General features: G+C 34.1%; 1 protein-coding gene across 2 annotated transcripts in view; it reads right to left on the bottom strand.

The window, feature by feature from the left end:
* BBOX1 (gamma-butyrobetaine hydroxylase 1) overlaps positions 1-22,094 on the bottom strand; it is a 102,460-nt gene extending 80,366 nt beyond the window's left edge. The window contains exon 1 of one of the 2 annotated variants that reach the window (XM_031943457.1): positions 21,740-22,094. The gene's annotated coding sequence lies outside the window, so the exon portion shown is untranslated. The remainder of the gene's footprint in view (positions 1-21,739) is intronic. The other variant, XM_031943456.1, reaches the window with a different exon arrangement.

Here is a 22,094-nt window from a genome sequence, read left to right as displayed (position 1 = left end):
GCAAGCAATCTGATATAGATATACAATCATTTAAAATATATTTCCATATTAGTCATGTTGGCAAAGAAAAATAAGAGCAAGAGGCATGAGAAAGAAAAAAATAACAAAAAGGTAAAAATGGTATGCTTTGATCTACATTCAATCTTTGTAGTTCTTTCTTTGTATAAGGATGGCATTTTCTATTACAAAACTATTGGAGTTATCTTGGATCACTGTTTTTCTGGAAGAGCTAACTTTATCATAATTGATCATTGTACAATGTTGCTGCTCCTGTGTACAATGTTCTATTGGTCCTGCTCACTTCACTCAGCATCAGTTCATGTAAATCTTTCCAGGCTTTTCTGAAATCAGCCTGTATCATTTCTTATTGAACAGTAGTATTCCATTACATTCATACACAATTTCTTCAGCCATTTCTCAATTGATGGGTATCCATATTGCCACCAAAAAAAGAGTTGCTACAAATATTTTTGCACATATGGAGCCTTTTCCCTCTTTTTAAGTTAAATATTTTTAAAGGACTGAGTTTCCACATGCATACAATATAGGTACAAACATACCATATACACATATGTAACAAACAATAAGATACAAATATGATACCGATACATATGTACATGTATGTATCGAATAATATAGGATACAAGCATAACACCAAACACACATGATACATATGTTACAAACACATATATGGGTCATATATGAATAAATTTGGTGCGCTATATTATATTTAATGAGTCATCAATTGTTTTTCTAATATTAGGTAGTAAGAATTCACATTTATATAATATTTCAAGGTGTCCAGAATGCTTTACACATATGATCTGATTTAAAACATATAATAATTCTGTGAAATAAATGCTAGAATGACCTTTTTCTTTATTTTACACATGCACGGTAAAACTGGGGCTCTCGGTTAAATCAATTTCCCATTTGCACTCATATTTTCCTGACTCACTTTCCAGGACACCACTTTACTACACTATTTCCTAAGAACTGTCTTCACTTCCTTGGTAAAAATCCAGCTTGATCATAATGAATAGTTCTTTTTTCTGGATGTGCTATTGTAATCACTCTAATAAAATGTTATTTTAAAACTATCAGTGTTTCCTAGTTAAAAAAAAAATAAAATCATTCTTTATTTTATTCCTTCATGGTTTATCAAGATCATATTTTTCTCAAGAAGAGTTTGATAGGGTTTTTGCTCTTTATTATTGAAAATAATTTATAGAGTTCCATAGCTCTTTGTTTGGTAGAATTTATTTGTAAATACGTATAAGCCAGAAATTTGTGCTTTTTGTAGTCATTAATGATTATGTGATTTCTTTTTCTGAGTTTGAGTTTGAAATCACTATGTCCTCTTTTGTTAATTTGTCTATTTTTATTATATTTTATTGAACAATTCATCCATTTCCTATATTAATTTGTATATAAATATGAATAATATTTTCTGGTATTCTCTTTATTTGCTATTTTTATGAATGAATATGTCTTATTCATTCTTTATTTTGGCAATTTAATTTTATTCAGTTAAAAAAATGAAATTAGCTAATGGTTTCCAACCTCTGGCATATGAATTTGTCTGGAGGAAAAATGGAAGAACTAAATTGCTGACTATGGCAAATGAACAGGACACATACTTCCTCAAGATATGTCAAATTTGTCTTGTTCTTGGAACCCATCATTGGATAAGATGTTCCTGCCACACTATAGGGCCACTTTAATTATAAATAGCTCCTTATTACCTAGTGTGCATATATATATATATATATATATATATATATATATATATATATATATATATATATATATATATTTATACACACATTTATACGTACATAAAACACATATGTATGAATGTGTATATAGCAACACATACAATGTATCTGCATGCAAATACATAGTTTAGTTATGTATACTACATTATAAAAACATACTACATATGTACAAGCATGTACACTAAAATATATGTATGCATACACAAATATATATGCTTATGTAATTCACACATATATAAGCATATATAAATATGTACATATAAATTCACATACAAAACTCAAAGTTACTGGTATGAATGACAGGTGAGGAGAATTGTGTAGTTTCTAGTTGCAGTTATCTTTTCTTTTGCAAAGCACCTATTTTTGCTTAGGCATTTTGAGGTGCTTAGCACATGGTAGTATAAAAAAATCCCCTTATATAGTACTGAGTAATTTACCAATGGAATCTTATTCCATCTGTTAGAAATACTCTCTTGACACTGAAAATCAGATAGCGAGGACAATTTATTGAAGAAGAATCTTAAGGAATCGGCAGCTTTTCTGGCCAGAAACAGGCCTCTTTCAAAGGCAAAGAAGGAAGTGGGAGAAGCTTTATACTTGCTAGTTTGGTGTAGCCCCTCTCTTCAGAAAACGGATTGGTCCATTTCTTTTGGGTTACAATCTTTCTGATACACCTAGCCAGGTTTTCCCCTTAAATATATAAACATATTCCCCCTCCCTCATCATGTATCCCATGTTAAAAAAAAAATGGTTGAAAACTCTTCCTACAGTGTTGTTTAATAATCAGTTAGCCTATTAAGCAGGTGCAGTAGTGATTTGGTCAAGTCAGGTCACTGACCCCAACTAGTTTTGGCTGGATCAGCCATTATCTTAAGTTTGTGGTTTTCTTTCTGATTGGCTGAATCCACCTGTGCCTTCCTAGCCCTCTGATTCCTTGCTAGCTCAAAGCTTCTATTGATCACTTAACTGGTCTGTTTAACCTTCCTTAACATTCAGTGGTACCCACTGTCCCACTCTACCTAGAAGCTTGTAACACTCTGGAAACCCAACTTTTCAGCATTTCTCACACATCCTTACAACAGTTTCTATCAGTTTAAACTGAGTCTTCTCACTACAAGTCCCAAGTTCTTTCCTTTGCCCCACATCACCACTTAGAGAAGACCTGAACTTTGCTCTGTCCCTCTGGGAACAAGTGGGAGAGGATGGGAGGAAAGAATTGCAAGTTGTTTTGCTGGTGATGGAAGCATATGGAAGGACTGTTGCTGTGATGATTCAGAGCTGTACTCAGGATTGGCTCATCTTCCTTGCTTAAAAAAAAAAAAAGAAAAAGAAAGAAAGAAAGAGAGAAAAGCCAGTCTTAGGTGTTCCTGCAAAAATCCCCTAATCCCAAAGCAAACTCTTCTTTCTTTCATTGCTCTGTGGGAGAATCTGTGCGATAGACATCTTATTTTCTTTCAGGAGGTTCCCAAGGGAACCGAGCTCACACAGTTTATTCCTTTTAGAAAGCTTGGTCCAGTTCCACTTGGCTGACTGTCAGTTATCTGAGCCTGAGGGATGAAGAGTTGTTTTCCAGGCATTCACCTCCCCACCTCCCCAACCTCCCCCCCCCCCAAAGTATTCTGTGTGTTGGAATAAGTAAGAGAAAATGGATTTTTTGAAATGCTTTAAATTTAGCTTACTCCTCCTGCCCTCGGCAAAAAATGACTAAGGATTTCAAATTGAGCAGCTGAGAAATAAGGAAACAATCACTAGTTAACTCTGGGAGTCCCCCAGTGGCCAATCTAGGTAAGACCTAAGGGGGAGGGGAGGTACAGCAAGTGAACTAAGTATTCCTGGACCAAGAATCCAAGTTAGTAAGCAGACTTTTCCATGTGAAATAATTGTCTCCCTGACTGTTAATTGTTCCTATGACGTAGTGCACACTTTGGGTGAACATTGTTTTTATAATGATTCCCAGGAATAAGAACTTTGCTTCTGTGAAGAGGAATTGCTGTCTTCAAAGCAGCTGTGAAAAATTTCCAAATTTTGTATTTTTCCCAAACCAACACTGAAGCTATTGATGTCTTAATTATCTTCTGCATGATAATGAGATCATTAATGTTATTATCTTATTCTTCTCCAATCATTTAAAGGAATTTGGATAGAAATGGTTCTAGAACAAATCACTTACTATTTGCGTATATTTAGTGTCCTTTGGATGGGTAAATAAAATAACTGCTTTTGTAGTTGATTAAATATTATGAAATAAGTTCGTCTTCTCTGGACTCCCTAAATGCATTCTGAGTATTATTTGAATAACAAGATGATAATATAACTCATCCTCTTGCCACTTGGCTTTCATTTCTTCTGCTAGATCTCTATATTTTGAAAGCTTTTCATTCCATGAGATTTGGAAATGATGAATGTTTGGTTTAGTAACATCTGTTAAGTATTTTGTTCTTAGATTTTTATGGATCACAGTTATATGTGAATGGTTGTGGGGAAAAGTTTCAATTTGGGTACATTTTATTTGTTGAATTTTCTTTTTTTTTTTTCTTTTTTCTTTCCTTCTTCTAGATTTTCTCTGAATGCAATGCTTTTCTTCCCCCACCCCAGAGAACCATTTCTTACAAAAAAAAAATATTAAAAAAATCAGCAAAAGTAATTGAGACATAAAAAATCCTCATATTATATAAAATATTTCACACTTCTAGGCTTCTCACCTCTGCAGAGGAATTTGGGAACAAATTTTTTTTTTTTATAATTTTATAACATTCTGTTTTTTATTGTTTTGTGGTTTATGTTCTTTCCATTGTTTTATCCATTGTGTATATTTTCTGGCTCTGCTTACTTGAGTATGCATAAGTTTATGTAAGGTTTATGTAAACCTTTCAATGCTTTTCTGTATTCATCATATTCAAGAGTGAACTAGAGCCAGCTCTAAGCTTGACCAGTTATTAAATTTTTAGTGTATGTAATCTACAAAGCATTTTTGTTAATTATCTAAACATGAAAAAGTATTAATAATGCAGATTAAATTTCAAAGTGTATATTTTACTTTCACCCTTTTGTTAAAAATGTACCCCTGGGACTCTGTTATTCTCTAAATCTTACTTGAGAGAGGTAGGAGTGGATTATGAGCCTTAGGGAATGAAGTTGTCACCAGACTGGAGACCTGGTTTACTGTAGGGTAATGATAATATTAATAATAATAAGTATTTCTATAGCATTAAAAAGTTTGCCAAGTGTTTATATTCAACATCTCATTATTTCATGATCATATTCATTGTTGCTTATAGCATTGTAATAATATTCTATTACAATTATATGCTATAGTTTATTTACCTATTCACCAATTGATAGGTATCTCATTTGTTTTAAGTTCTTTGCTACCACAAAAAGATGTTGCTACAAATGCTTTGGGGTATATGAAACTTTTTTTATTATTTTGTCAGTGAACTCCTTGTCCACTGAACTTTCCTAAGAGAAAAAGTTCTTAGAGGATATGTTTTAGCCATTTTTTAGGTACAATTCCACACTGCTTTACATAACAGTAGGATAAATTCATAGTTCCACAAAAAAGTAATCTTTACATCCCTCCAATGTTAGCTATTCTGATTTTTGATATCTCTGCCAATTCTCTGAATATGAGGTGAAACCTCAGGAGTCCTTTGATTTGCATTTCTCTTATTATTAATGATTCTTCGCATTTTTGCATGTGGTTGTGAATAATTGACAAGTTTTCTTTTGAGAAGGGTTTGTTCTTTGCTTTCTCTATTGGAAAAAAAAAATGTTTCCATTAGTTGTCTATGTATTTTGTTAGCAAATCTCTATCAGATATATTTTGTAGTTCTCCTTTCTCCCACATCGATCATTTCCCTTATCCCATGTGCATTAATTTTTTGGAGTAAAATCTTTTCAATTTGAAGGAAGCAAAACTTCCCATTTTATCTTTTGTAATTTCTTTTATCCCCTATTTTCATTAAGAATGCATTCCCTTCCCATAGCTTGGGGATTGATCAGCTCCTCTTCTTATTTTTTATGTTATCATCTTTAATATTCAGGCCATGCATTCACTTTAAATTGATTTAGAAATAGGAAATAATTTATGGGTCTAAGCCTAATTATTTCTAGATTGGTTTCCAATTTTTGCATCAACTCTTATATGTTGAGTTCTTTCCTAGGTAATATATGTTCTTGGATTTATCTGACATTCAGTTATTGAGTTCCTTTATTTCTAATTCTCACCAATCTAGTCTGTTCAACTGAATTACATTTTAATTCTTTAACTAGTATCAAGTGGTTTCACTGATGGCTGTTTTATAATATGGTTTTAGTCTGGAAGTATTCTCCTTTTATTCCTACATTAAAAAATTATATTGATAGTCTAGGTCTTTTATTTCTCTACATGAATTGTAAAATTATTTTACTTTGCCTTGGAAAGTATCACTTTGGTATATCATTAAATCTCTAAATTAACTTTGGTAATTTGTCATTTTTCTTATAGAAATAGTGTTTTAACTTACTATTATTAGACTAATCATGAGTACTGAATAATTTTCCAGCTGTCTGTTTTTTCTTTATTTCTTTAAGGAAGATATAATCGAATGTATAAAAATATTGGACATATTTTAGTAGATTGTTTCCAAACTATTTTAGGCAATTTGTAATTATTTTGGATATTATCTTACTTTCTATTATTGCTTTGTGGATTTAATTAAGTTATATAACAACTTGCTGTTTTATGGGTTTATTTTGTATCCTGCAACTTTGCGAAATTAATAGTTTTTCAATTAGTTTCTTTGCCTATTCTCCAGGATTCTCTAAGCAAACTGTTCTGTCATCAACAGATATGGATTTTTTTTAGTTCATATGTGCCCTCTTTGCAATTTTAGTTTCCTTCTCTTGTCTTATTGCTGGCCTGTTTAGAATAATATGAAACAATAGTAGGGGAAATATTCATCTTTGCTTTATTCCTATATTTTGGGAATTTCTACTCTATTCCCATATAATGTTCACTTTTTTACTTTGTAGATTTTTTTCAGCAAAAATGGTTGTGTTACTTTGTCAAAGGCTTTTTCTGAATCTTTTGAGATGATGTGGTTTTTAATTTTAACATGATTAATTATTTTTGTTATTTTCCTAATAAATTATTTTTATAACTTGATCATGATTAATAATTATTTTTGGATAATAGCTGTATGTTTGCAGGATTTTATTTAAAACATTTAAATTGTTATTCGCTGATATATTGGTCTGTGATTCTCCTTTGTATCATCTTTTTATTGTTTAGTTTGGAAGTATATCCATGTAATAGAATTTAATGGAATGTTTTATTTCCATTTTTGTGAATATATTTATGTAGCTACAGGCCTTAATTATTAAAAATTTGATTTAATTCTTTGTAAATATATCAGGACCAGCAGTTCTTTTCTTTTGGTAGTTTCTTTATAGCTTGTCCTATTTCCTTTTATGTGATTTGATTGTGTAAATTGATAATTTAGTATAATTAGTTTGGTGGATAATTGTTAGGTATATGATCATATCTTTCTAACTAGTAGAAAAATAACTTGGTGCTAAATAAATACTAATTTTTCAACACAATATTATATTCTGCCATTTCATTGCATAATCTACATTGATCAGTAAGTTTGGGTTGCTAAAGAATAACTGTTCTGTAATTTCTCATGTCACTGATCTGATTGTGAATCACTATAAATTTCCCCATTTCTAGAAAAAAAAAATCCACTTAACTCAACCATTTAACTAACCAAGTAGTATTGAACTGTTGTTAACCTTTATTGTTGTAAAGTTAAGTGTGATTGAGTTATAACCATTTATGTAATTAAACAAAAAGCTTATCATGTACTTAGAGAACATATCTTAATCTTTGACAAGGAAGTATTCATCTTCCTTATACTTTCCTTGAAATAAGCCCTTTATTGAAGCAAAATTGTATGAGTGTTTTTTTTTTTTTAAACATCTAGGTCCACTGTGTTCCTTTTACTCTGCTGAAATATATGTTAAGACTGGTTTTGTGTAGGTGTTTAATTGCTGTGTTCTTCCCCTTAGGCTTTGGCTCCATTAAGTCTCTTTAAGATACAGAGCTTCATCCTTTAGTTTTTGCTCAGTAAGTTTTGCTTAGCCAAAAACAAGGTATTTTTGTTTTCATCCGCTGGTTCAATCCCAAGGCCTTCAGTCTAGATTCCTCCTAGATACATATTAAAAATATTATACTTATCTAGTCCAAAAGACATTTTGATATCACTGGAGAAACTTTTTCAAGATGAATTGCCGGCTTAATTCCTTAATGTTCCATTCATTCAGTCCCTATAACCTGATGTCATCACTTGTAATACATCATGTTATTAATATGAATTATAATTGCTCGTTTAACTTGAAAACTATATTCAATTCTATTTGAAAGTGATGCTAATGTACTTAAGGTTATGGGAAACCACAGAAGGCTTAAGCTGTCTGCTGGGGAGGAATCCCATTTTATATATATTATATATGACAGTATTATGTTGGCAACATGTTTTAAAGAAAGAACCATTTTCCACATGGATATCTAACACCATAATGATCTCACTATGCTTGGATCTATCTTATGTATCTAAACTTTATGACTAGTCAAGGATTGGGGAACTTAATAAAAGACTTTGCATAATCAGCAAAGATCAAGTCAAGGCATTGATTAAATGCCTTATGATGTGTGAGATCCTGTGATAAGTGCTGAAGTGTAAAAAGTGACAGAAATGTCATGGTATTTTTATGTAGCAATAACAGGTCAAAGAAGCTCTTGGGTCCAGATGAGGAAATTGAGACTCAGACTTAAGTTACACCTTCCATGTTCATTCAACCACGAAGTTTCAAAAGAAGTATTCTACCTCCACCAACCTCTTTCAACTCTTCAAACTGTTCCTGACTTCAAGTCCACTGTTGATTGAAAGATTTTACTAAGATGTATTGTTGTGATCCACAGCTGTGGAAGCTCTCGGAGAACTGACCTGTCCCTTAAATGATTCCCAGTTTTTTGTTTTTTGCTGTTATTTTCCTCCTGCAGCATGGCCTGCACACTGAGGAATGCAAGTGGCAGTATCACTTCTGGATGGTTATAGCAGGTGTTGATCTTATCATGGAGGAAAACTTTCAAATGGAGAAGAGGACTGTAGTCAGAATGGGCATTTAAGTCTCTCATCAGTCTCCTGGCCCAGCCCTTTGCCTTTGATGTGTTGTCCCATTTAATTACTCCGACTAAAAAAGTCTTACCAGGGCTCTTCTTCCTTAACTGTGGAAGGATCCTTCTTATTAACAGCTCTAGTTCTTCTTGTAATTCTTATCCCACGTTCAGGCGCCATATGTTGGAATACACGGGAACCACCTGATAGCCGGTGCTGGAGATCCAACACAGAATGGATCTCCTCTTGTGAGAAGATGATGCAAGGAGACTGAGAGGCAGTTGCTGTTCTCTGACTGAGAGGCCATTGTATTATCTGACCTCTCTCCTCTTCCCTCTGCCTCCAATTTATCTCATTCTCAATCCCCAACACCTATGTCAGCAAAGGCTGCCCTGCAACTCCTTCGGATGTTATGATACACAGCTGTGGAGGCTCTGGGAGAATTGACCTGTCCCTTAACAATGTATTATTAATATCTTAAAATTATCAGTTCAGATATAATAGAAGTCATACTGGACTTACAATTAGAAATAGGTTCAAATTCTAGCTCTGATGCTTATTGTTCACATATTCAAAAAATGTCCTTCTTATATGAGGACTTTGTGATTCTTAAAGTGCTACTTCTGATGCTTTGGTCTTGGTTACATCAACCACTCCTTTGTGACTTTGGGGACATAACTTTGCCACTTCAGGTCTAATTTTTTCCATTTGTAGAATAAAGGGGTCATAATGATAGATTTTAGCTAATTTTGGACCCAGCTATAACCAACAGCCTTCTGACTTAATATTTCTATATTTTCCAATATAATAGACTGCCTTTCAAACTATCGATCATTCAACAAGGATGAATCATTTAATTTCTCACCTTCTTTTCTTTATCTTTAAAACATGGAAGATGACTAGATGAATTTTATTAGATTGTAAGTTCCTTAAGAGAAGTGATGGGTTTTTTTTGCCTCATTTAAAAAAATCTGTTCTTCTTGGTGCTTAATACAGTACCTGGTTTACAGTAGGTACTTAATAATTGTCTATTGATTAATTGGCAATTTTTCTATACTTATAATTCCATGATTTCTTTTTCTTTTTCTTCTTTGGATTATTTGAACATCTTTTCTAAGCAAAGACATCTGAATATCTCCATTGTGTTTTTAAATGTAGCTTCATCTGAAAAATACTTCTACAGCTGCATAGAAATTGTTATAATTTTGAAGAGTCTGAAGATGCTTTAATGATCCTGCTTTACGTGAGATACTTTCTCCACGAAATGGGGATTCCAACTCCTCTGTGATTTAGAAGAAACTCTTTGTGAATGATAACTAACATATTGGCTATGTTGTGACGAAATTGATTTTCTCTAGCCTTACCTTGGATTTTCCTTGGACAGAATTTATCCATCACTGGGCCTGTATTTTCAGCCTTGCTGACTTTGCTTTATAATATTCTGTTGGTATAACATTTGAGGGATGCCTAAGCACCATGCTATAAGAAAGCATACAGTAGCATAGTGTTTAATTTAATAGGGTTAGAACATTGGGTTTTTGTGTTAATTGTTGACTTTTCCTAGGAGAGATCATTTTTCAGATTATGAAGTGAACTAGGAAACATTCAATATTAAAGCACCACTATCTTGTTTTATTAATTAATTTATTTTTATTTATTATAATAACTTTTTATTGACAGAACCCATGCCAGGATAATTTTTTACAACGTTATACCTTGCACTCACTTCTGTTCCGATTTTTCCCCTCTCTCCCTCCACCTCCTCCACTAGATGGCAAGTAGTCCTATATATGTTAAATATGTCGCAGTATATCCTAGATACAATATATGTGCAAGCACCAGTATCTTAATGCAAATAAAGTGATTCCAGAGGGCAATGGGTATCTGAGACTCGGGTTAAAAAGTCTCCAAAAAGGAAATATGGAAGGTTCCTCTTAATCTTCTCTCCTTTTGCCTTTCTTCCATGTCACAGGAGTTGTCAAGCCATCCCTGGCAACTGGTGAACTCAAGGCATCTGATTTTCAAAGCAATCTTTTGAGGCTGAGTACCCAAGTCACTTAAAACTTGCACTAATCATAGTCAGCTGTTCTCTTCTATTTCTATCCTCATCCCTGGAACTCTAAATGTCTTGCTGTTTACTTTAAAGAATAAGTGTTTACCAAAAAGTAATGTTTGTTGAAAATACTAAATTGAGAAACTAGAGATGAGAGAGGGTCAATTATACTTCAGCATGGGGTTGGGATTCATTAAGTATTGGCTTCTCATGATAGTTAAGTGGTACCTTAAGGGAATATTGTGTCTTATTCCCATATTTCCATGTTGGAATTAATTAGAGTCACCATTGTCTCAAGGCAAAATCTTGAATGAATCATGAAACTAAACCAGTCTTTTGATTTATAATGGTGTAATAATTTCAAGGCATTAGGTGGGCTATAAGGAAGTATTTTTTATGGTGTGATACTTATTCTTAGAAAAGGTAATATAATTTTAAAGCAAAAAGACTCTAATGGCATGTGACCAAAATACAAATATGAGCTGCCTAATTTTCCTGAGATCTTTATAAAAAATTGTTTATCCTGATTGCATTTACCAGCTATTCTGTTTATGGAAGGTAGACTTAAGGTGCCTGCTCAGTATTTATTGGTAACTAAATTTCTAGGGTAATCTCCATGGTTTTAATACTAGCTTTAAAAAAGATAATGGGAGTCGAAAGAGATTTAGTCACCCCCAGCCCAACTATTAAATAAACCTGGAGGGGGCTTCCTGCCAAGTGTAAAGTAAAGCTTCCCAAAAAACAGACTTGACCTGAGCTACTCTTTGTTGGCTATAAGGGTTTGACTCACAAAAGGACTGAAAGATCCTTCAGTTTAAGACTAACTCATGGAAAGAGTTCTGAATACTCCTTTCAGGACACAGCATATCTTATGTAGGTGATTCTTTCTACTCCCTTCATCCATCACCCTAATTTAGTCCTTTATCATCTCTCTCCTATAATAAATAAACCCTCCTGATTTGTTTCCCTGACTCAAGTCTCTCCCTTCTCCAATGCATTCTCGACACAGCTGCCAAAGTGATATTTCTAAAACACATTTTACACCATGTCATAATTCCCACTCAGAAGCTTCAATGACCTTATATGTATCCAAAGGATGAAACTGTAATTGAGAGAGAAATAATATCCAGGATTAGTAGATGAGAGTTCTTCTCTGGTCTGCTTCCTTACAGAACATTTACAAAATTATGTAGCATTCTTGGTTCCACATTTTAATGGACATTTCTAAGCTCTAGAAATCCATTAGAGGACAAAAAGGAAAGGGAAAAAACCCTGGAGATCATATCACAGGAAGAGGATCATTTGACAAAACTGGAAATATTTTCACAGTAGAAGAACAGACACAGGAGTCATTTCTATAGGCTTCAAATGCTTTAAGTCCCTGAAGATTCTAGAGGAAGTATTAGGGGAAATATTAATTTGACAGTTACGGGGAAGATAGATTGGAGAGGGGAGAGACTACCATATAGAAGAGCAATACATCGTTCCAGAAATCAGAATTGGAACCAATGAGTTAGTATCAGAGAGATGGATTTAGACAGTGTTAAAGATCACTAGAATTAGAATCAGGAAGACTCATACTTTTGAATTCAAAACTGGCCTTAGAAGCTTACTACTTTTGTGACTCTGGACAAGTCACTTAACTCTGTTTGCCTCAGTTTTCTCACCTGTAAAATGAGCTGGAGAAGGAAATGGCAAACCACTCTAGTATCTTTGCCAAGAAAACCCCCAAAAGGGTCATGAAGTTTCAGACACAATGAAAAAAAATGACAACAACAAATCAGAGGTGTTCAAAAGGGGATTGGAATACTTTTGCAGGGAATTGATTTCTCCCTCATTCTAGGTCTTACAGAAGATTCTATTGGACTATGGGAATGTTGAAGGAGGTACTCTTCTTTAACTCCTGATTTTTCTATGGCTGCAGAAATTTCTTCTGAATCTAAGATTCTAAGATATTGAACTTCTTGTGATCTTGTTATAGTGAATTTCTTAAAGCGCAAATACACATATAAGCTTTGAACAATGGAGGAAGTGAGCTAAGAAACCAATATACCTCATGTAAATCATAGCACAGTAGCTCATGTTGACCCAAAACACTTTAGTCATAACTACCTCATTAGTCAAATGGTTTGGAAGTTATTATCCCATATCATAAGTATGGGCAGAGTGTCTTGCATTACCATTGATCTTTCCCCTTCCCCTTCTGTAAACACTGTTGTCATTGCCTTAGACACGAGGTTGAATAATGACTGCCCGTGGTCATACAAATAGCAGGAGAAACAAACAAATATTTACTTGTCTAGCTACAAATCTACGGCTCTTTCTTTGTATTAGGTTGTCTTTCCTATAGATATTCTTAGCAGTTTTCATCTGTGAGAAACCAAATAAAATTTCAATTATCTCATTATCACTTAGGAAAACACAACACTTTGGAAAAATGTCAGAAACTTGAGAATTTTCAACCAACTCCAAGAAGGTTTCATGTTGACATATATGTTTTATTTCTGAGTGCATGAGGCATCTTTAATTTTGAGACGCTTTTAGCTAGATAAGTTGCAAACATAAAAACATCCAAATGGAAAAGTTCTGTTCTTCTCCCAATAAATTACTTAAAAGGTCTTAGTATGATCCATTAAGACTTAAAAAAAATCCTGATAAACATAGAATTCAGAAATGAACACTCTGCCAAGTTACAGACAAAAAATCTGGAACTGATTTATTTTATAGTGCATTAACATTGCTTGGTAACTTTTACAACCTTACTTAGAGGTTCTTGTAAGAGAAAGTTATTTTCTATGAATCCCCATAATTAGTTAGGAGATAATATATTTTTGGTGATGCTTAACCAACTAATAATATAAAAACATGGTTTTCTTTTATTGGATACCCTGTGGTTGATTTGATTTCATCAAAGTAATACTCTATTTACTGTGGGTGTGAAGTGCTAAATTCAACAAATATTCACAGATTTATAAACTGAACTTAATGTAGTTAGGAGAAAAAAAGATGATCCTTAAAGAAGAATGTGAATGCCGCTTAAAAAGCATCACTTAAACATTTTTTTAAAGGTTTCAAGTAGATGCTGTATGGTATTGGCTAAAATTACAGAGCTAGGAATCGCCAATCTAGAAAAAAAAAAATCAAGGGCCATATGGAAATACAAAGCAATTTTTTTGCAATAGAGTTTTATGTTTTAGAGGGGATAAAAGTTTCAACAATTTAAAAGTTAAGAATATAGCACATAAAACCATTCAATAAATACAGCACATGTTGCAAAAATAGAGTTTAATTGAATATTATCAAGTTAAAAAATAACCTCCCTCCTTAACACTGCTCAAAAGATTTTTCTTCTGGAAGGATGGGAGATTGCTTCCTTTACCCAAAATTATTGTAGTCACCAAAGACCCAAACATCTCAATTGAATCAATCAATCAAAAGTAATCTGGGGTTACATTTTTGCATTTGAGTAACAGACCAATAAAGTGAATATCAAATCCAGTAGTCAGAGACTCCTGCAGGAATTATTTTTTGTGCAACAGAAGGAAAGTGAAGGGAGAATTTTCTCTCTCCCTCCTTTAATTTAGAAAAGCCAAGAGATTCCCAATAAGCCACGGTAGCAGTATCCATCAGCAATAATCGTGATCTCCTCAGAACGTCAATGGCTGACTGAATTGTTTACATCGGGAGCTGAGAGTCAGAGCAAGGCATCTTACACCAAGGAAAGGCATCATCAAAATTCTACAGGGATGCTTATTCTTGGACTGTCTGAGCCTGACATAAAACTACAGTTAAAGGGAACTTCATGAGGGTTCCAGGAAAGAGAAAAAAACTTCTAATAACTAGGAGTTCTCACTTTATTCTTTAGCCACGTGGACTCCCTTAAATTTAAACCTTTCCCCAAGGACCTTTTATGTGCATGGGGAGAGTACGCAACCCCTTCCTCCATTTTGAGGGAGATGTTTTAATAAGAATTGTCTTTGTTATACTTGTTTATAACAAAGTTTAAAAAAAGCTTATTAAATCCGATTGATACTTAATGGGGAGCACAGAAGTGGGGACTCAAGCAACAATATGAGACAACACCACAAATTCTTAGGGTTACTCTTAGAATCCTAAAGAAATAGTAGCAATTGCCCTCTGGGGAGCTAGTCTCATCATTTGAGGGGGAATTGGGGAAGTATATCAGAATGTGTATCAGAATGTATTTCAGGATGGTCATCATGCTTCCTTGAAAACTTAACTCAGGTGCCCCCTTCACCATGAGTCATGTTTTAGTGCTCTGTTCCTTTTCACAAATATATATATTAATATTTGTGCTGGGTTCCTCAGTGCCTAATATAGTGCCTGGCACATAGTAGATACTTTATAAATACTTGTTAGTTTATTGGTTCAGGGATTTCAAACAATTTTTGTTTCCTAGTTTGGCTCAAGTTGCCTTGTTATTTCTCTTGGCTATTTAGTCTTAGTTATTAGTCTCTTGGTTATTAGTTTTCTTTGTACTGGAGGAAGTGCTAAAGGCGAGATGGTTTGTGAAATGGACCCACTCACATATAATTAAAAATTGCCGGCCAGGAGCAAAATATTTTCAAAGATTATTTGTTCTGGGGAAACGAGTATGTTTGCTCTGTCAGAGCAATCATTTGTTAAATGCTTTCCATCATGATTTGAACTCACATCTTGTTGAATGCAGATTCAACACAAAATTTTTAGTGTTACCAGCACTTAGCATATTCCCTCAAATTGTCAAATGATTCAATAGAGTATTAGATTTAATCTCAGTCAATAGGACCAAATTCTTTATTTATTTATTTATTTTTACCAGTGAGGTATTCAGACTTAGAGAATGGGATTAACTTGGTCTTTATCATCACAGAGGCAACCCAGAATTTGAATCCATATCCTTTGATTTTAAATGCAGTGTTCTTCCCCATACTGCATTGCCTTTTAGTGGACTGGCTCTGAATGGAATGAACAATAACAACTTTGAATTAGAACACATTTTTTCCTCCAGGATACTCTGATTTCACTATTAGTCTTGGGCAGTATGATCCCCCTCAGAGCTAGAGGAGACCAGAGTATATTGCAACTTTCTTCTGATCAGGAACCATATCTTATTTTTTATCCTTTGTAACTGGAAAATAATAGATGCTCCATAAATGATGGTGAGGATGACATGTGAGGTCGTGTGTTAAAGTGGAAAGCCCTGAAAGTCTTAGAAGATCTGGATCTGACTTCTGCCTGATAATTGCAGGTGATATAAAACTGAAAGAATGACATTGTCACTCTGCATCTTAGTTTCATCATCTGTAAAATGGAAATGATGACCATTCTCTACCTCAGAAATTTCATAAGGAAAATGTTTTGAAAACAATAATGTGTTATATAAATGTGAGCCATTATGATTTTGGAAAATTGACTTCTGGACAAAGGTTATTCATTTTCTAATGCAAATAATGAATCCCATGATGTGATCTCATTATTCAGATTCATATTATATGTCTTCATTGGGAATATAAAACTAAAGACCCTATTTTGCATAATTTTGACTTAAAATAGTGTATGTATCCAGTCCTAGTTTCTTTCTTGAGTTTCAGTGTTATGCCATTTTTATTTTAAAATGCCTTTTATGGCATTTGCTTTTGTTGATTACATTTACTCCTGGTTATTCTTTACTTCCTGATTTTTCATCACTGTTTTTGGCTGTCATTCAATCATTTTTCAGTAGTATCTGACTCTTTTTGACCCTATTTGCAGTTTATTGGCATATCTTTCTCCAGCTTATTTTACAAATGAGGAAACTGAGGCAAACTTGGCTAAGTGATTTGTCCAGGGTAATACAGCTAGTAAATGGGTGAGGCTGGATTTGAACTCAGAAAGATGGAATCTTCCTAACTTCGGGATTAGTGCTCTATCCACTGAACCATTCAGCTGCCCTTTCTCTACTTTTTCTTATATGATACCCTTTTAGCTCCACTTTGTTAGATAATAATCTGTTTCCTAAAAGCTAAATGGCGTATGCCCCAAGGCTGCCACCTGGGCTCTCACTTCTTTCTTTTACTCATCTCTCCAGGTTTCAGAATCTAATGGTCATCCCCAAGCTGGTGATTTCTAGATCTATATATCCAGTCTCAAACTCTCGACTTGAGTTCTGATCCTTCATAACCAACTGTCCACTATTATATTCCTTTGGTTACATCTCTTGTGCCCAAACAGAACTCATTATTATACTGATTACATCACAGGATATTAAAGTATCACAGTATCTCTCTGTTCTGGAATAACTATCCCTTCTCCTGTCCATATTTACCCCACTCTCAAAATCGTATTCTTCAAAATGGCTTGTTTTGATTACTTTTTTGAGGTTTGTATTATACAAAAAAATGTACATGTGTGGAAGAATGGATGGGGAGAGAAAAGAGATGTTCAAAGAGCATGCCTTAAAGATGAGGTTAACCAAATAATCTTTACCCTGAAGATTTAAAATATTTAAAACATCAGTTTTGACAAATATCTGTGAAAAATGTACTATGTGCAGAATGTTACTTGAAGTACAGGGTGAGAAACAAATGAAGAAAAATATAATTTCTGACTTTTTGAACTTCTTTATCTTGTGGGGTGATAATTTTCCCATTTAATAGATTAACTTAAATCTTTTGATATGGGCTACTAATAATATAGTGGCTATTTGCAAGTAGGCTGGAAAACTTACATTAATGATGTTTCTTGTTGTTAAAGATAGGTTCACCATATTGCATCTGTGTTTTGTTATCTTTAAATTAGATGTTTAGTTTGGCTTGATTTGACTGTGAGAATATGAGACTGGAAGCCTGTACCTCCATTGTGACAAATCAGTCAGAATACTTTTCTAGTATTTTCATGTGATTTTGAAATGAGTCTGTTATGGAGATTTGCAAAAATAGATTGGTTGTAGGATTTTTCCCTCCTGAGGCAACTGGGGATAAGTGATTTACCCAGGGTCACATAGGTAGAAAATATTAAGTGTCTGAAATTAGAATTGAACTCAGATCCTCCTGACTTTAGGACCGGTACTCTATTCACTGTACCACCTAGCTGCCCAGTTTGTAGTTCTTTTTATTCTATATTATGATATTTATCTTATTATAGCTATATGATGCTTAGGGTGTGAGTAGGAGACCTGATGTAACATGGAAAGACATAATTGGCTGTCACCCTGTCCAGTATCCACCTATATCGCTTTTTTTCTAAAGCTGATTTCTTCATAGTCAAATCTCTTGATACAGTGAAGACTAAATGACTGCCAAGAATGAGTTCTAAAAGGAACCGAGTTAGACCCAATTCACAAAAAACCTGGAGCCTTTTGTTTACAATAAAATCTTGTCTTTTATATAGCAGCAGTATAACTCCCATTGTTATTGGAAAATTTTACAAACAAAAATGTTGTTCAGGTAAAATTTTCACTGGAATTGTCATTTTCTTCTCTATATTCATAAACAATAAAAGTTAGTCCCTGAATTTTCACTATTAAGAGAGATAGATGTCAGGGAAAGTTCTTAAACTTTATCCATGTTTTGCCTCCTTTATCCGGCTATCACATAGGCAATAACTTCACTTATATGGAACCCAGACGAAAATCAGAAAAGAAATGAAAATAGATCTTTGAACAGCTCAAGTGATGTCTGTACTAAAATTCATACACCTACTCTAGGAAGACTATTTTTGTTATATATAGTTCTAAAAATAATTATTACTGTTACTATAACACTAGTGTTTTAAGGTTTTCAAAGTATATATATATATAATTTTATTTTCATAACCATGCTCAGAGATAGGCGCTGTTACCTTCTCCATTTTAAAGGTGAGGACATTAAGGTAAACAGGGTTAAATGACTTGCTCAGGATCACATAGCTACTGTCTGAGACTGGATTTGAATTCAGGTGTTTCTGATTCCAAGTCCTAATTTCAACATAGCTGTGGCAGATGAAAAAGGAGATATGTATGAAACATTGAAAATAAAGTCTTGGAGAGTCTTCCTTTAATAATCCCCAACATCTAACCTTTTTCTAGATTCTCTGAACTTCAAAGTAAGACCTTCTGACAGGTACACACATCTCTCCATCTATTCTTCCCTTTTCTCTTTTCCTTCCTTCCTCCCTTTTTCCATCCATGCTTGGTTCGTAATAGACCCTTAATAAATGATTGTTGATTAGTAATTAATTTAAAAGTGAGAGAAGTTATAAAAATATATGAAGATAGAAAACTGCAAAACACAGAATACCATGAGATCCTTAATTTTCAGTTGAAAGAGACCCAAAATCTATCCCATCCCTCCCTTCATTTTACAGATAAAGAAACTTGGGATTAAATGATATCCAAAGTTTCAGAGGTCTCAAACATCAGAAGGAGGATTTGAATTCAAGATAACACATTTTTTTTTTTCATTTTGCTATATGTCACTGGGGGAATTGAGTTCAGGAATTGATGATTTATTCAAAATTAGCATCTTCTCTGGACTAGGAATCAGGAAACCTTAATCGTCTCCAAAAAGTATGACTTCTTAAATTTTTTTTAATAATAGATTTTTTATTTTCAAAATAAATGCAAAGATAGTTTTTATCCTTGAAAAATCTTGTTCCAAATTTTTCCCTCCTTTCCCCCATCTCCTCCCCTAGGCAGCAAGTAATCCCATATATGGTAAACATGTGCAATTCTACTATACATATTTCCACATTTATCTTGCTGCATAAGAAAAATCAGATCAAAAAGCAAAAAATGGGTGGGGGGAAACAAGCAAGCAAACAACAAAAAAGGTGAAAAAACTCTGTTGTGATCCACACTCAGTCCCCATCATCCTCCCTTTGGATGCAGATGGCTCTCTCCATCACAAAGCTGTGGGAACTGGCCTGAATCACCTCATTGTTGAGAAGAGCCAAGCACATCAGAGTTGATCATCCTATAAGAAGATGTGTGACCCTGGACTACAGCTGCTCTCAGATATTTTCTTATCTGCAAGATAAGCATAGGCCATTCTGGCCAGGCCTCCCTGCAGTTCTGACTCCAAGATTCCATCTGTTGGGCCATAATACAGATAGCAACATTTTGAGAACATTTTTTGTCCTTGTAATTTGAAATTTATTTTCTTTTGCTTTTTTACTTTAAAAAAGGTCTCTCCTTCCCAGACATTTATTTATTTAGGGTTATTTGTTTTTGACTAGGTGGAAGTGGAGATTCTTTGCCTTATTTGCTGCTTAGCCTTAATCACTGAATGGGTGTTGCCTCAATTAAACTAAGACCTGTTGAAAACCTTAGCTTAAAGAAGGCCAAGTTCTCTCAATACATCCAAGACCATCTCCAGTGGTCTGATCTATATCTGGCCACTGGACCCACATGGCTATGGAGGGGAAAGTGAGGCAGGTGACCTTGCCTAGCTTCCCTCACTGAAATCCAGCTCACTTGTAGCAGCTTCCCAAAGTCACTCTTTCAGTATGAAGGACAAGAAGCAACAAGAACAAAAGCAAAAAGGAAAGTTTCTTAATAGCAGTGAGCTGTTTAAGAGGAATTATTCTGTTTAAACAAACTATGATGTCTGAATAGACTTCTGATCAATAGCCAAATGTAGCTGGCCTGTTTTCTCAAATGTAAAATGGATTAGATCAGTGATCTTCAAATATTTTGATGAAGACATAGTTGGAAAAAGTTTTAGACAAACCCATATGTAGATATAACATATGAAGAAATATATATGTAAAAAACACATGAATTTATAAATTTCATATGTCTATTTATAGAATACTAGACCTGGAGTAGGAAAACCTGAGTTAAAATTTGACCGTTCACACTTACTGGCTGAGTGACCTCAAGCAAATCATGTTACCTCTGCCTGCCTCAGTTTCCTCATTTATAAAATAGGAACAATAGAACCATCTACCTTCCAAGATTGTTGTGAAGATCAAAGTCCTTAGCACAGTGCTTGGCACATAGTAAGCACTATATAAATACTATATAAATTTATTTTTCAAGTGTTTTATAGTTTTCTAAATATATATACTATCTCACTTGAAACTCTTGGAAGCAGGTAGTATTATTTCCATTTTATAGGTGAGTCTAAAAGTGGGTGGCCAGAGTGTTGCAGTTACTAAGTGAATAAAAAGTTTTGAACTCGGATCTTCCTGGCTCCAAGGTCAATATTCTAATCACTGTGACACTCAACTATCCTTGTTAGGTCCCTTTTATTTCCAAATATATTATCTTATCCTTAAATCAAGATCAAAGATATACAGTATTATCAGACAAGGCACTACAGATTTGGGAACGGGACAGCAATCCATAGCATTCTTTGTTGTCATCAATAAGCATTTATTAAGCAGTTATTATATTAGGTGGTGCAGTGGATAGAGTACTGGCCCTGTAATCAGGGAGATTCTTGCTTGTGAGTTCAAATCTGGCCTCAGAAACTTATTATCTCTGTTGCCATAGGCAGGAACTTAACCTTGTTTGCCTCAGTTTCCTTATTTGTAAAATAAGCTGGAGAAGAAAATGGCAAACCTGTTCTAATGTTTTTGCCAAGAAAACCCCAGCCCTTCTTTATGAAGAATCAAATATGACTGAAGAAATGACTAGAAAACAAAAGAATATATCCTAGGGATTCTTTGAAGTCCTAGGGGAAAAAAGGAGTAAAAAAACATTAAAGTTCTCCCCCTTAAGGAGCTTATTTTCTAATGGTAGCTGAATGGAAGTTGAAAAAAAGGAAGGGAGGGAATGGACTTACCATGGAGCTATGGTGGAGAAAGAAGTCCAGAGACTCAGGAGTAAAGCTGAGAGAGATTTGGAGGAGTCAACGTGGCTGACCCGGATTAGAGGAAGAGGCCCCAAGGGTTGATTGAATTTCTGTGATGAAAGGGTTGCTGTGGTTGGTAGAGAAAAGTCCAAAAATCAGGAGAGCATCCAGGAAAGGAACATCCCTTCAATCAGAGCCATTACTGGATGATGAAGAGCAAATCCTGCTGTGGATTCATAATTCCTGGTTCCATGAGGTGCCCGAGTTTGTATTTGTTTTCAGTGCTCTTGGGGATGTGAATGTCTTGATAGCCTAACTTGCTGTGCTGACACAGAGTGCTACTGGG

Source organism: Sarcophilus harrisii, chromosome 6 (genome assembly GCF_902635505.1).
Source record: "Sarcophilus harrisii chromosome 6, mSarHar1.11, whole genome shotgun sequence".
NCBI classification, from domain to species: domain Eukaryota; kingdom Metazoa; phylum Chordata; class Mammalia; order Dasyuromorphia; family Dasyuridae; genus Sarcophilus; species Sarcophilus harrisii.
The sequence above is the reverse complement of the archived record's forward strand: the minus strand, read 5'-3'. Positions and strand labels throughout refer to the sequence as shown.